This window comes from Schistocerca gregaria, chromosome 7 (genome assembly GCF_023897955.1).
Source record: "Schistocerca gregaria isolate iqSchGreg1 chromosome 7, iqSchGreg1.2, whole genome shotgun sequence".
NCBI classification, from domain to species: domain Eukaryota; kingdom Metazoa; phylum Arthropoda; class Insecta; order Orthoptera; family Acrididae; genus Schistocerca; species Schistocerca gregaria.
The window spans coordinates 49,273,212-49,290,176 of NC_064926.1; the positions used below are offsets into that span (position 1 = coordinate 49,273,212).

The window sequence follows — 16,965 nt, forward strand, 5'->3', positions numbered from 1 at the left end:
TAAACAATTTCTTGTAGATGTGGCAATGTGTGGAATATTGTTTATTTAAACAACTTATTGGATGCTAGGCGTTGTATGATGTATATTTTATTTATTTGATACAAGGGCCTGTTTGGAATATAGTTTATTTATTTATTTAAAGTATTTGTCAGGAAATGGACTGCAGTGTATGGAATACTATCTATGTAAGCATTTTGAGGGTGACAAGGTAGTATGAAATATTTAAACAACTGCAGCGCTTTTTTTGTACAATTGCAAAAGGAGTACCCTACAAAATATCTCACCACGCGTGATCACACCCTTAAAAATCTTTCACAGTGACCACAGGGCATTGCGCACCCACGCACCAACCACTTCGCCGGGCTGACTGCTTCGTGTGCGGGCCACACTAAGCCATTTCGGATCAGCCACCTCTGTCGGCTTGCAACAAATCCCCAAAGTAAGTGTCAGCAACCCTTTGAAATTTGATACAGGAGAAGTTCCTGTCAAAATTCTCCCTCTCTCTCTCTCTCTGTCTCTGTCTCTCTCTCTGTCTCTCTCTCAAGTGGCCACATCCTGTGACGTACCACTGCTACGCCTGCACGCACCATCAGTCGTGGTCAGACTGAACTGCAAACAAAGCAGCATTTGTCTGGCAAACTCCCACCTGTGGAGGTCTTGGAAATATTTCCTCTGTCAGATTGATTGGCTAATTAACTGAATCGATATCCTTTGTGTGGGATAGTTCTTCCTTGCTTCCTATTGGTGGATACTAGGATTGGAATATTTGGCGGGATTCGATCCGACAACAACCTGGATTCCAAACCCTACTGGATTTTTTCCCTCGCCTCCTATTGGTGGATCGTGGCAAAGTTAAGTCATTTGGAAGAAAGTCCATTACGTTGGAGACCGCTGAAAATTTCAAATTTAAGGTCAGTTGTATGCTGTGTCCTTACACAACCTGCAGAGGGTTTGGATAGATGTGTGTGCTCATAATGCCACTATCAGAAACAATAAACTGATGAATCGCGAAATTGATGTCGTTATTGGGTTTTAAATATATATATATTTTTGAAGCACTATATAACCCTAATTGGTTCTCTGCTTTACACCAGTACGAAGAATGAAGAGGAGGAGGAGGAGGAAGGGTGCACTGCATTAGAGAATAGAAACAACAGCAGTTACCACTCCAATGCGATGTACTGAGCAGCACTAAACACACCATAATTAAACCACGATCCAATCCGTAGAAGCAATAATTGTCATGGCTAGATGTCAGAGATCGCTGAGACGCTTGCACATCGCACATGATCATGTCCTGATGTCCACAGGCAGTGCGCCAATTCCCCCATACACTGCCAGCGCCGACAGTCAGAGGTCGGATGTGGATGTGCGTGTACGTCAGAATGCGTCACCCCTGACAATGGAAGGTATCCAGGGATAATGGCAGTGGCAGGAATTCAGATGTTATGAATAATTCCAGCTCCAACACTTGACAGTGATTGATATTGAATAACTTATTTTGCACGGAGAATGCATGCAACACATACCATCGTGGAGACAGCCAAATGCATCTGAGCATTAGTTCGTTATTCAGCTATCCAGAGGGCGCCACAGCCGGGACTAGCCTCTGTAGCTCTAGGTAAGAACCGACTAGCCGGCCGGCTAGAACTTTTCTCTGTACCCGTCGCTCGAGAGAGCCTTAAGCCAGAATCGCACATTCGTTCCAACCACAGGCTACCTCCACCACGTGTCCTGCACGTCACATGGTGTCGTCCTAGGAAACCAGGCACATATTTATCGCTGTAATTATAATTAAATATTACAATTACAGCCACAACCTGATGACATTCGACAATGAGCGAAGTATTGTCTGTGGCTCAGGAAATATCAGTACCTATATTTCTCTTATGACTGGACATAATTTTCTACATAAAACCCTGCATCCCCTTATGGCTATCGGTGAACTGAAATTGCAATCTCCCAAGTCAAATTCATACGTCCCTTAGGACCGGATGTAGTCATTTTCTGTGCACAAAAAATGGCTCTGAGCACTATGGGACTTAACTTCTCAGGTCATTAGTCCCCTAGAACTTAGAACTACTTAACTAACCTAGGGACATTACACACATCCATGTCCGAGGCAGGATTTGAACCTGCGACCGTAGCGGTCGCGCGGTGCCAGACTGCAGCGCCTAGAACCGCTCGGCCTCAACGGTCGGCTACTGTGCACATGACGGAACAATGACCAGAGTAACTTTACACCCCAACAGAAACTTAATAAGACTGCTGATCACAGCAAATCTATCATAGATCCCCTGCTAAGTATAGTACTTTGCCAATAACTGAATGCTGGTGGCAGCAAACTATAGCCTGGCGTGCAATGCAGCCAAGACGCGCAATGCCCTGCTATTGGTGCAAAAGGTTTTTGACAGTGTTATTACTTTTGGTGAGCCATGTTGATGATATTCCTTGTGTGGTCAGAATAGAAAAGTGACGAAGTTGTTTAAGCGTTCCATACTTCCTTGTCCCATCAAAACATTCACATTAACAGTATTCCATACACTGCAATCAGACTCCTGACAAATTCTTTTAATAAATAAATGAACCATGTTCCAAACACTGGCTAGTATTCAATAAACTATTTAAACAAACAACATTCCACTCCTTACTCTGTCAACCAGAAATCGTTTTAGTAATATTCTGTATACTGCAATCGACTTCTACCAAACAGGCAATGGACTTAGTCTTGTTCCTGCCTATTTCCAGGTGGGGGAGGAGATGGGAGAGTGGGGTTGGGAAGAGAGAGGTTAATTAATTGCTCAATTTAATTAATTAGTCAATCAGTTTGATAGGGTACGAGGTAGGCTATTCGAACAACTCAGGCCTGAAAGTATACTTGTATCTGTGAGGTGGGATGGAGAGGATTGGAGGTTTCGAGAGGGGTGGGGATTTCTCAGGAGGACAGATTATCCCCAGGGGGTTACAATCCACAGAACATAGGGTAAGGAGTGTGGAGGGGGTCATAAATCAGTCAAGTGTGCCCCTGAATGTATGCAACCTCCACTAACAAAATGGACTGATATCTGCTTTATCCTACCACTCACAGTGCTGCCTTTATCTGCCATTGTGATTAAAACTTTATGTCTCTAACTTATTTAATTATCTATAATCCTACTTTATTTATTATGGCTACTTTTCGAGTGGAACTGTCTTTTCTAACATGTTGATGACTTTCATGGCAGGGCCATTCTGTTTCATTGGGAAGCTTTGCCACATTGTTAGCGCATTTGACCTCTGCTATAATTATCTTTGTCTTTCTGTCCTAATCCCTGACACTATCCTTCCCTCCCACATTCACTTGCCTTCTTTGCCTGCTCTCATTCCTCCTCCAATCCATTTTATAATTTTCACTTTTTTATGCCATTTACATTTTACATACCCATTGTTCTACACATTCAGTATTTCAATCAGAATTTTTATGTGTTTATAGATGCTATAATTTTGGCATGACCTCTCTTGTTAAATTCGTGACAACCTCACCATCCCCTCCCTGCTTCCTTTCCACTCCCTCATTCAGCCTCACTCCATTTCTCTCCCCACTGCCACAAACTTATACCTATTTAAAATGCTGACTATAGTTGCAAAATACAGTAGTGTGATATGTGGGTCTCAGTAGACAAGATAGGTTGTTGATGCAAATTCTGTGTTTATGTACAGTTCTTGTCTTTTTTACTTAGTACAAAATATTATATGGAACATGTTTGGTTTTACTTTGTTTTAAATCTGAAGATCATCCAGAGCGCTCAAAACATGTAGTCTAATTTAAAAATGTGCAACTGGGACAGAACAGGAAATGAGAATTGTCTTAGCTGGAAGATATCTTCATTGTTAGGCGTTCTGATTATTAAAAAAATACTTTTATAACTGCCTTCTTTCTCTCCCAGTAGTTTTCACATACCACTGTCGTGGTGAATACCTAATCATTGACGTCTAAATTCATGTTTTCATGCGCCAACTATAAATTCAATATTTATTTATTTATTTTTCTTTTTTTCTGATGGGCAGTCTCAAAGATTTCTGGACCAAGACATAACACATATACACCTCTATAATTGCTATACTCAAGGCCATACTTGAATTTCAAACTTTATTGAAGTATGTAAATAACACACAAAACACCTGTGCAAGTTAAGTATTAAAAATAATAAAATAATTATTGCAGTTCAATAGTTCCTTTTACTGAAAAATTGCTAAAGAAACTTTAAATTTGGGCACTATGTGTGGTAAAAATGCAATGAAATCACCGCAGTTTAATATCCTGTACCAAAACTACTTCACTTAAATGCGAAATTTAGTCATTCTGAAATAAATGATACAATATCATTGAACTGACGTTTTGGGAAATGTAGCGAACTTAGAGAAATGACTACCTTCTACTTTTCTACTTTCTAAATCACTTATGGCAAACCTACGTATCTAGCATTTGTAGACTTAGAGAAAGCTTTTGACAATGTTGACTGGAATACTCTCTTTCAAATTCTAAAGGTGGCAGGGGTAAAATACAGGGAGCGAAAGGCTATTTACAATTTGTACAGAAACCAGATGGCAGTTATAAGAGTCGAGGGACATGAAAGGAAAGCAGCGGTTGGGAAGAGAGTGAGACAGGGTTGTAGCTTCTCCCCGATGTTATTCAATCTGTATATTGAGCAAGCAATAAAGGAAACAAAAAAAATCGGAGTAGGTATTAAAATCCATGGAAAAGAAATAAAAACTTTAAGATTCGCCGATGACATTGCAATTCTATGAGAGACGGCAAAGGACTTGGAAGAGCAGTTGAGAGAGAGAATAGAAGCTTTCGAAATGTGTTGCTACAGAAGAATGCTGGAGATTAGATGGGTAGATCACATAACTAATGATGAAGAATTGAATAGAACTGGGGAAAAGAGGAGCATGTGGGACAACTTGACAAAAAGAAGGGACCGGTTAGTAGGACATGTTCTGAGGCATCAAGGGGTCACAAATTTAGCATTGGAGGGCAGCGTGGAGGGTAAAACTCGTAGAGGGAGACCAAGAGATGAATACACTAAGCAGATTCAGAAGGATGTAGATGCAGTAAGTAATGGGAGATGAAGAAGCTTGCACAGGATAGGGTAGCATGGAGAGCTGCATCAAACCAGTCTCAGGACTGAAGACCACAACAACAACAAATCACTTATCACTTCCAAAATCCAGACAGACTTTCATGCCTGATTCTATGGCTAGTACACCAACACTGACGAGTCGTTCTCTTCCAGAGCTGTACTGTTCTTTCTTACTGTTTTGAACAGCAGCTTTAACTAAATGTTCAGAGCCAAACAGGTTACTTTTCCATTTACCATACAATGTGATGCCAGTCACGGTATTTTCTGTATAAGTCTACAATCCCTTCGGGTTTTTTTCTTCTGCTTTCTTTCGACGTGCAGCACCGCTTAACTGTGATCGTTCATCCATGCAGTTACTGTGAAATGAAAAAAAATCTGCGATGTAGTGTTGGAAACGGAACATATTTTAATTATGTCAAATACAACGGAACCAACATCAATATGACTAGTTGAAACTCGAATTACGTATCTTACTTTTAAGTTGACAACCATGTTCAACGATGTTGTGTTGAATATGACGCCAACATAACCACGAATGGAACTGTACAAGACGCCACTGGCGAGGTCCCGTAGGCTACGTGATTACGTGGAGTGCGATGTCGTACCCTAGCCTACAAGATTAATGGGCTCATCCGCCGAAGACGTTATACAGGTGGACTAGTAGTAAAGTACGAATTTAATAACAGTCAGAAATATGTGTCAACACTTTGCTAGGAAACTGTTGAATGCCTGAACGCTGGTACAATGCACACTGAAATCAGACTTAAGAAAAAAATTTATCCCCATAATTTTGCCACCCTGTGCAGTCGCACATACTGTACGTGCCTAAATATGGCCCTTTGTTTACTACACTACTGGCCATTAAAATTGCTACACCACGAATGCGTGCTACAGACTAGAAATTTAACCGACAAGAAGAAAATGCTGTGATATGCAAATGATTAACTTTTCAGAGCATTCACACAAGGTTGGCGCCGGTGGGGACACCTACAACGTGCTGACATCAACAAAGTTTCCAACCGATTTCTCATACACAAACAGCAGTTGACCGGCGTTGCCTGGTGAAACGTTGTTGTGATGCCTCGTATAAGGAGAAATGCGTACATCACGTTTCCGACTTTGATAAAGGTCGGATTGTAGTCTATCGCAATTGCGCTATATCGTATCGCGACATTGCTGCCCGCGTTGGTCGAGATCCAATGACTGTTAGCAGACTAAGGACTCGGTGGGTTCATGAGGGTAATACGGAACATCGTGCTGGATCCTAACGGCTTCTTATCACTAGGAGTCGAGATGACAGGCCTCTTATCCGACTGGCTGTAACGGATCGTGCAGCCACGTCTCGATCCCTGAGTCTGCAGATGGGGACGTTTGCAAGACAACATCCACCTGCACGAACAGTTCGACGACGTTTGCAACAGCATGGACTATCAGCTCGGAGACCACGGCTGCGGTTACACTTGACGCTGAATCACAGACAGTAGCGCCGGCGATGGTGTACTCAACGACGAACATGGGTGCACGAATGGCAAAACATCATTTTTTCGGATGAATCCAGATGGTCGCATCCGTGTTTGGCGACATCGCGGTGATTGCACATTGGAAGCGTGTATTAGACATCGCCATACTGGCGTATCATCCGGCGTGATGGTATGGGGTGCCATTGGTTACACATCTCGGTCACCTCTTGTTCGCATAGACGGCGCTTTGAACAGTGGACGTTGCATTTCAGATGTGTTACGACCCGTGGCTCTACCTTTCATGCGATCCCTGTGAAACCCTACATTTCAGCAGGATAATGCAGGACCGCATGAAGCAGTTCCTGTACGGGCCTTTCTGGATACAGAAAATGTTCGACTGCTGCCCTGGCCAGCACATTCTCCAGATCTCTCACCGATTGAAAACGTCTGGTCAATGGTGGCCAAGCAACTGGCTCCTCACAATATGCCTGTCACTAGTCATGATGGACTGTGGTATAGTGTTGAAGCTCTATGGGCAGCTGTACCTGTACACGTTATCCAAGCTCTGACTCAATGCCCAGACGTATCAAGTCCGTTATTATGGCCAGAGGTGGTTGTTCTGAGTACTCATTTCTCAGGATCTACGCATTCCAATTGCATGAAAACGTAATCACATATCAGTTCTAGTGTAATATATTTGTCCAATGAATACCCGTTTATCATCTGAATTTGTTCTTGGTGTAGTAATTTTAATGTCCAGTAGTGTACTTGTCTGTCTCTGACAGCTCGCGTACGCACGGGCTGAACTGTGTGTGCGAAGAGAGTGAGAATAAGACTAGAAACAGTGCAGCAGGTAACTATTTCTAATAAAAATGATTTTCGACCTGTTTTCTTAAACACTGTATTATTTTTTGCCGGGTGTTTCTGTCATCTGAATTGAGTGACTACACAAGCAGGAGAAAAGTTACGACGTCGTTATCCTGTTGCTGCTGTCCTCCAGGTCAGGCAAGAGTGATGAAAGTTTATCAGGTTGACATGGGGACACGGGATACGAATCTGCCTTAAAGAAGTCGATCTCGTAACAACGGCGATCTGCATACAAAGTGGTGAACACCCCCGGGAACGAGCAGAGGTTTTAACGAGATTCACCGTCGTGTCAAGTTAAAGGTATCGGGAACCTAGATCGCTTCCGCTGTCATACTTGCTCTTTCAGTGTTACCGACACGCTTCGGTGAAATCTGTAGCTCATTAGGACGCCCTCCCTGGCAGAAAATTCAGTTACACGCTGTGAAGAAAGGGCGCGTTGGCGGTTTCTGGCTGTGGCGGTAATACGAGAAACGTTGCAAGGGGGAGAAAAGTTTCAGTATCTGAGAACGGCAAGTTCTGCCGCTCGTCTTGGTGAGGGAGCAAAAGAGCATAATTCCAAAGTTAGTAGGCAGTAAATATTGAAATACATGGACGTACAAGTATATGACAAAAACGAAACGACACTGCTCGTTTTGTTAAGGAATCAGCAGCAGCGGCGAATTAATGATCGACTTTTCTCAGCACTGGGCTGTGCTCTTCGCTGCTTCCATTGCTTTCGAGTCGACTTATTTGATGAAAGTTGACACATCGTAAAGACAAAACAAATAGTGAAGAAACATTCTCTTAGCAAGGTGCTGCTAGAAATAGTTTGTCGTTTCATCTGAGTGGCAATGCCAATGGAAAACTTCGATTTGCTTCTCGTTACAACTATAAATTTGTTTAAACTATCATACTGGTCTATGGTGATACGGAATTCAAGTATGTGGCCAGAAAAACAAGATGTGTAATCAGTATTTCCATCAATGGCTGAGAGAAGAAAGTGCCAATTCATGCTTTCTTCACAATCACTAAAGACTGCTGTCTCACTTGGTTGATACAGTGATACTAATTTTAATTCCACGATTAATAAATAGCCGTGAACTGATCGTCTTCCCGAACAGCGAGGCCTTTGTAGTGACGACACACAAATTCACACAACTGTCATTTTGCGTGAAATGCGAGATAAAACAATATTATTCCACTGACTCTGGGAGTCTCACTGTCTTGCCGCGGTGGACACGCCGGTTCCCGTGAGATGACCGAAGTTGGGCGTGGTCGGCACTTCGATGGGTGACCATCCAGGCTGCCATGCGCTGTTGCCATTTTTCGGGGTGCACTCAGCCTCGTGATGCCAACTGAGGAGCTACTCGACCGAATAATAGCGGCTTCGGTCAAGAATACCATCATAACGACCGGGAGAGCGGTGTGCTGATCCCACGCCCCTCTTATCCGCATCCTCCGCTGAGGATGACACGGCGGTCGGGTGGTCCCGGTAGATCACTCGCGGCCTGAAAACGGAGTGTTGGGAGTCTCACTAAACATCCGATGGCAGCTTTCCGTTTGGACTGACCGCTCCTATACGTTATAAAACAATTTTAAATACTTATCTAAAACACCACAAGTAAGACGCCTGACAAACAGGAGTGACACCAGATGAGATAAGGGAACATGCAAAATGCACCTGAACAAAAAAAAAGAAAGAAAAAAAACGACACACTACGACGAAAATATCTGAATAGAACTAAAACCGGTAGAAGTGGTACATGTGCAGACAAACAAACGATTACAACTTCAGAAAAACAATATCAGCAATTGAGTCCGCCTTGATGCAAAACACCTTGTTATTCGTTTATTTTCTTTATTCTCCCAAACTAGATAGACACAAAGCCCACGCCTATTACAGTAGTACAAGTTTATATGCCAACTAGCTCTGCAGATGATGAAGAAATAGATGAAAGGTATGATGAGATAAAAGAAATTATTCAGGTAGTGAAGGGAGACGAAAATTTAATAGTCATGGGTGACTGGAATTCATCAGTAGGAAAAGGTAGAGAAGGAAACATAGTAGGTGAATATGGATTGCGGGGAAGAAATGAAAGAGGAAGCCGTCTGGTAGAATCTTGTACAGAGCGTAACTTAATCATAGCTAACACTTGGTTGAAGAATCATAAAAGAAGGTTGTATACATGGAAGAATCCTGGAGATACTAAAAGGTTTCAGATAGATTACATAATGGTAAGACAGAGATTTAGGAACCAGGTCTTAAATTGTAAGACATTTCCAGGGGCAGATGTGCACTCTGACCACAATCTATTAGTTATGAACTGTAGATTAAAACTGAAGAAACTACAAAAAGGTGCTAATTTAAGGAGATGGGACCTGGATAAACTGACTAAACCAGAGGTTGTAGAGAGTTTCAGGGAGAGTATAAGGGAACAATTGCCAGGAATGGGGGAAAGAAATACAGTAGAAGAAGAATGGGTAGCTTTGAGGGATGAAGTAGTGAAGGCAGCAGACAAAAAGTAGGTAAAAAGACTAGGGCTAATAGAAATCCTTGGGTAATAGAAGAAATATTGAATTTAATTGATGAAAGGAGAAAATATAAAAATGAAGTAAATGAAGCACGCAAAAAGGAATACAAACGTCTAAAAAATGAGATCGACAGGAAGTGAAAAATGGCTAAGCAGGGATGACTAGAAGACAAATGTAAGGATGTAGAGGCTTATCTCAAGAGGGGTAAAATAGATACTGCCTACAGGAAAATTAAAGAGACCTTTGGAGAGAAGAGAACCACTTGTATGAATATCAAGAGCTCAGATGGAAACCCAATTCTAAGCAAAGAAGGGAAGGCAGAAAGGTGGAAGGAGTACATAGAGGGTTTATACAAGGGCGATGTACTTGAGGACAATATTATGGAAATGGAAGAGGATGTAGATGATGGTGAAATGGGAGATACGATAATGCGTGAAGAGTTTGACAGAGCACTGAAAGACCTGAGTCGAAACAAGGCCCCGGGAGTAGACGACATTCCATTAGAACTACTGACAGCCTTGGGAGAGCCAGTCCTGACAAAACTCTACCATCTGGTGAGCAAGATGTATGAGACAGGTGAATTACTCTCAGACTTCAAGAAGAATATAATAAATCCAATCCCAAAGAAAGCAGGTGTTGACAGATGTGAAAATTACCGAAATATCAGTTTAATAAGTCAGAGCGGCAAAATACTAACGCGAATTCTGTACAGACGAATGGAAAAACTGGTAGAAGCTGACCTTGGGGAGGTTCAGTTTGGATTCCGTAGAAATACTGTAACACGTGAGGCAATACTGACCTTACGACTTATCTTGGAAGAAAGATTAAGAAAAGGCAAACCTACGTTTCTCGCATATGTAGACTTAGAGAAAGCTTTTGACAATGTTAACTGCGATACACTCTTTCAAATTCTGAAGGTGGCAGGGGTAAAATACAGGGAGCGAAAGAAACCAGATGGCAGTTATAAGAGTCGAGGGGCATGAAAAGGAAGCAGTGGTTGGGAAGGGAGTGAGACAGGGTTGTAGCATCTTCCTGATGTTATTCAATCTGTATATTGAGCAAGCAGTAAAGGAAACAAAAGAAAAATTTGGAGTAGGTATTAAAATACAAGGAGAAGAAATAAAAACTTTGAGGTTCGCCGATGACATTTTAATTCTGTCAGAGACAGCAAAGGACTTGGAAGAGCAGTTGAACGGAGTGGACAGAGTCTTGAAAGGAGGATATAAGATGAACATCATCAAAAAAGCATAACGAGGATAATGGAATGTAGTCAAATTAAAACTGGTGATGCTGAGGGAATTAGATTAGGAAATGAGAAAGTAGTAAAGGTGTTTTTCTATTTGGGGAGTAAAATAACTGATGATGGTCGAAGTAGAAAGGATATAAAATGTAGACTGGCAATGGCAAGGAAAGCGTTTCTGAAGAAGAGAAATTTGTTAACATCGAGGATAGATTTAAGTGTCAGGAAGTCGTTTCTGAAAGTATTTGTATGGAGTGTAGCCATTATGGAAGTGAAACAAGGACGATAAATAGTTTGGACAAGAAGAGAATAGAAGCTTTCGAAATGTGGTGCTACAGAAGAATGCTGAAGATTAGATGGGTAGATCACATAGCTAATGAGGAGGTATTGAATAGAATTGGGGAGAAGAGGAGTTTGTGGCACAACTTGACAAAAAGAAGGGACCGGTTGGTAGGACATATTCTGAGGCATCAAGGGATCTCAAATTTAGCATTGGAGGGCAGCGTGTAGGGTAAAAATCGTAGAGGGAGACCAAGAGATGAATACACTAAGCAGATTCAGAAGGATGTAGGTTGTAGTAAGTACTGGGAGATGAAGAAGCTTGCACAGGATAGAGTAGCATGGACAGCTGCATCAAACCAGTCTCAGGACTGAAGACCACAACAACAACAACAATATGTAGTAATTTTCTTTTATTGTTAGTTGTCGGTATAGACTGTTGCTGTTTCTCAGAATGTGTTCATCGTTTCGTTATTAGTGGGGTTATGGTTTTTGTTCATTAGATGATCTGCAAAAGTTGAATGTGTGCTGTCACTCTTTAGAGCCCTCATGTGCTTTGTATACCTCGTCCGGAAGTTTGTGCTTGTTTGTCCTGCTTTGTATACCTCGTTCGGAAGTTTGTGCTTGTTTGTCCTATCTATTTGGAATGACAGAGTAGCAAGTGAGTTGATATTTTCCAGCGTTGCTGAATTTGTCTGAGGTATTTCTGACTGGTCTTAGTCTTTTCTGAACTGTATTGTTTGTTCTGAATGTTATTGGGATCCCTTGCTTTTTCAAGATATTTCGTATTCTATGTGATATTTTGTTATTGTATGTTAGTTTGTACCATGCCTCTCTTTTTTCTGGTGTGGTTTGCTGTGTTGTCTGTGTGTACTGCATGTTTCAGTTTTACCTTGATGTTGTTTATGATGTCGGTTTTGTAGTCGGTTTCAACAGCAATTTGTTTCATTATATTTAGTTCCTGTGTCTAGTTTTCTGGTTCAAGAGGTGTTCTGTTTATCCTGTGGAGCATGTGTGTGGAACTTGCATATTTATACACTGTCGGGTGGTTGGATGAGATGTGAACAACAGTGCTTGTGGATGTGGGTTTTCTGAAGACGAAAAATTCATGTGATGGTTGTTTCTTGTGATTGGCAACAGAAAAAAGGCGCACAGAAAATATGTTGCAAACAGAGACACTAATTGCTTAAAACATGCTGTAACATACAATAGATAAGGTAGTATGAAAGTACCAATAGAAAACTATATTTCAAAAAACGAATAGCAAAAATGTAATAATGTGCTACTGTGTTTGTATAACTATACTATTTTTCTGCATGTTTTAGATTTTAAAAAAACCACTGATGATGGTGATATTTGTTGTCGAAACTAGTTTGGGAGAATAAAGAAAATAAACAAGGTGTTTTGCATCAAGGCGAACTCAGTTTTTGATATTACTGTTTTTGTATGCAAACACGGATCAAATGGAAGAGTTCGGAGATAAAATTATTGTTAGCTTCAGAAAAACTCGATGATGTGTCCAAAACAAACAGAAAAGTCAATGACCCGTTGATCCTCTTCTTGCCCTTATACAATCAGTTATTCCATTTGGCATTGACTGAAAGAGTTGGATGTCTTCCTGAGGGATATCGTACCAAATTCTGTCCCAGTGGCGCATTAGATCGCCAAAAGCCCGAGCTGCCCGAACGCTCTAGTCAATATGCTCCAGACACTCTCTGGGGCGTCTCCAGACACGTCTTCAGCCTGGAACCTCATTCACTGGAGGAGAATTCTCTTCAGTGATCAGCCTTGTTTCGAAGTGAGTCCCGATGACCAGCGATGACGTATGTGGAGACACCATAGGCAGTGGTGGGGTGCCAACCTGACTGTCGGCCGCCATAGAGCCCGACAGCGGAGACTAATGGTTTGGGATAACATTTATTTTGATACCAGCATGGTTGTCATCCGTGGGACCCTTACAGCACAGCGATACGTCGACAATATTGTACGCCCCGTTTTGTTGAATTTCAGAAAGATAATAACCACCTGTACAGGGCGACAGTTTCTTCTGTTTGCCTTCGTGCACCTCGGGTTACATTTTCGCCGTATTTATTTATTTATTAACACTTCAAGTTCCGTAGGACCAAATTGAGGAGAAAATCTCCAAGGTCATGAAACGTGTCATTACATTAAATTACAACATAAAGTAATAACAGATAACAATGAAATGTTAATGAACCCAAAAAGAGACACGCCATAAGTTTAAGTAAAGGCATTCAGCAACAGAACATACGAATCAGCTTAATTTTTTAAGGAACTCCTCAACAGAATAGAAGTAGTGACCCACGAGGAAACTCTTCAGTTTCGATTTGAAAGCGCGTGTATTACTGCTAAGAGTTTTGAATTCTTGTGGTAGATTATTGAAAATGGATGCAACAGTATACTGTGCACCTTTCTGCACAAGAGTTAAGAAAGTACGATCCAATTGCAGGTTGGATTTCTGTCGAGTATTAACTGAGTGAAAGCTGCTTATTCTTGTGAATAAGCTGATATTGTTAACAACAAATGACTGTAAAGAATATATATATATTAAGAAGCCAAAGTCAAAATACCCAGGGTAGTGGATAGGGGTTGACAAAAGGTTCGCGAACGTATACCACTTATTGCCAGAACCGCCCGTTTCTGAGCCAAAAATATCCTTTTAAAATGAGAAGAGTTACTCCAAAATACAATACCATACGACATTAGCAAATGAGAATAAGCATAGTAGACAAATTTTCGTCTCGAACGATCACTTACTTCAGATACCGTTCGAATAGTAAAAATGGCAGCATTAAAGCTTTTACAAGATACTGATTGTGGGCTTTCCACGACAGTTTACTATCTATCCAAACACCTAGAAATATGAACTGTTCAGTTTCACTAATCATATGGCCAATCTGTGAACTTTAAACGTCGGGTTTTGTTAAATTTAGAAATTGTAAATACTGTCTTACTATGATTTAGCGTTAGTTTATTTTCTACAAGCCACGAACTTACCTCATGAACTGCACCGTTTGAAACCGAGCCAATGTTGCACACGACATCCTTTACTACCAAACTAGTGTCATCAGCAAACAGATATATTTTAGAGATACCCTTAATGCTAAAGGGTATATCATTTATATAAACAAGGATCAGGAGTGGCCCCAACACTGATCCCTGGGGCACCCCCCCCCCCCCCCCCCCACTTGACAGTACCCCACTCAGACCCTACATCACAGCCGTTATGAACATTGCGAATAATGAACTTTTCCTGCCTGTTGTTGAAGTAAGAGGTGAACCAGTTGTAAGCTACTCCCCGTATTCCGTAATGGTCCAACTTCTGGAGCAATATTTTGTGATCAACACAATCAAACGCCTTAGTTAAATCGAAAAATATGCCTAGTATTTTCAGTTGTTTAACGTCTTCTAAAGCCGAAGTCTACATTTGATAGCAAATTATGTGATATAAAATGATCAATTATCCCTACATACATAGCCTTTTCAATAACTTTAGCAAACACTTATGGCATACAAGTAGGTCTACAATTGTCTACATGATCCCTTTCTCCCTTCTTATAAAACAGCTTTACTACTGAGTACTTTAATCCTTTGTGCAGCACAGTACTTTAATATTCTGCTAGGCACTCCATCATATCCACGATGGATTCAATTATCAGTGATTCAATTACTGACTCAGTTTCCCCCCTAGTCTGTAGACAGACGAGCATTTCAGGCATCAATCTCGGAAATGAATTTGTCAAGAGACTTATATGATTCCCTGTGGAAACTAGATTTTTATTTAATTCACCAGCAATGCTCAGAAAATGATTGTGTTACTGATAAACCAAATATATGTACAGTATTTAACAAATATTGTTACTACAAACTGACCTTACATCGTCAACCTTGTGCTGCTGACTAGACATTTCCTACACAACTGACCAATGATTTTAATTTTATCCTGTGAATTAGCCGATCCATTTGCGTACCACGTACTCTTTGTCTTCCTAGTAACATTTTAAGCACCTCCCAATTCTGGTTGTAATGGGTACTGTAGATTGATTGTAACTACTTCCGACATTTTGATATAATTCTCACTTTGTTCCTCATGATATCCTTATCCCACTAGACAGCCACCCAGGCTGCCTTTTACTGCTAGTAAACCGTTTAGATCGTTCTAATGGAAAGCAACTCTCAAAGAGCATGACAAATGTGTTAAGGAAAGAATTATATTTGTCGTCTATGTTATCAGCACTATAAACATCTTGCCGCTCTTATTCCTTGACGAGGTTTAAAAAACTCTCTATTGCCGTTGGATTAACTTGCCTACATAGTTTGTGATTATACGTGACATTTTTTTGAGTACAAAAACCTTTTAGTGTTAAAATTTGTACATCATGGTCGGGAAGGCCATTCACCCCTTACTTACAGAATCCCCATCTGGTAATGAAGAATGAATACAAATATTGTCTATGGCTGTGCTGCTGTTCCCGTGCACCCTTGTTGGCAAAAACACAGTTTGCATCATATCATATGATTTAGGAGGTCTACCAACATCCTTTTTCTTCAACTATCACATACAAAATTCATATTCAAGTCACCACATATTGCTAATTTCTGGTACTTCCTATAAAGCGAATCAAGAACCCTATCCAGCTTGAGCTTGAACTCTGAAGTCAGAGTTAGGGGGCATATAGAAAACAAAAATTAGTTTAGTTTCATTAAATTCAAATATCTGTTAAGTGCAGTGCCGTGATATGTATAAGGACTCAAATGTAATATTGTTTTTTAAGTACATCGCCACATCGCCACCCCTCAAGGAACTCTTTGAAAAACAGCCAGCTAATCTGTATCTTGGTAAAGGAAGCGTCTGAATTGTCAAATTATTTAAGTGGTGCTCCGATATACCAATAATTTCAGAGTCTACATCAATAAGCAGTTTTCTAACTTTATCTCTAAAACCTCTTATATTTTAATGAAATACACTCCTGGAAATTGAAATAAGAACGCCATGAATTCATTGTCCCAGGAAGGGGAAACTTTATTGACACATTCCTGGGGTCAGATACATCACATGATCACACTGACAGAACCACAGGCACATAGACACAGGCAACAGAGCATGCACAATGTCGGCACTAGTACAGTGTATATCCACCTTTCGCAGCAATGCAGGCTGCTATTCTCCCATGGAGACGATCGTTGAGATGCTGGATGTAGTCCTGTGGAACGTCTTGCCATGCCATTTCCACCTGGCGCCTCAGTTGGACAAGCGTTCGTGCTGGACGTGCAGACCGCGTGAGACGACGCTTCATCCAGTCCCAAAAATGCTCAATGGGGGACAGATCCGGAGATCTTGCTGGCCAGGGTAGTTGACTTACACCTTCTAGAGTACGTTGGGTGGCACGGGATACATGCGGACGTGCATTGTCCTGTTGGAACAGCAAGTTCCCTTGCCGGTCTAGGAATGGTAGAACGATTG

General features: G+C 41.2%; 1 protein-coding gene across 1 annotated transcript in view; it reads left to right on the forward strand.

The window, feature by feature from the left end:
* Nucleotides 1-16,965, forward strand: part of LOC126281970 (uncharacterized) — a 192,488-nt gene that overhangs the window by 92,164 nt on the left and 83,359 nt on the right. The window lies entirely within an intron of this gene.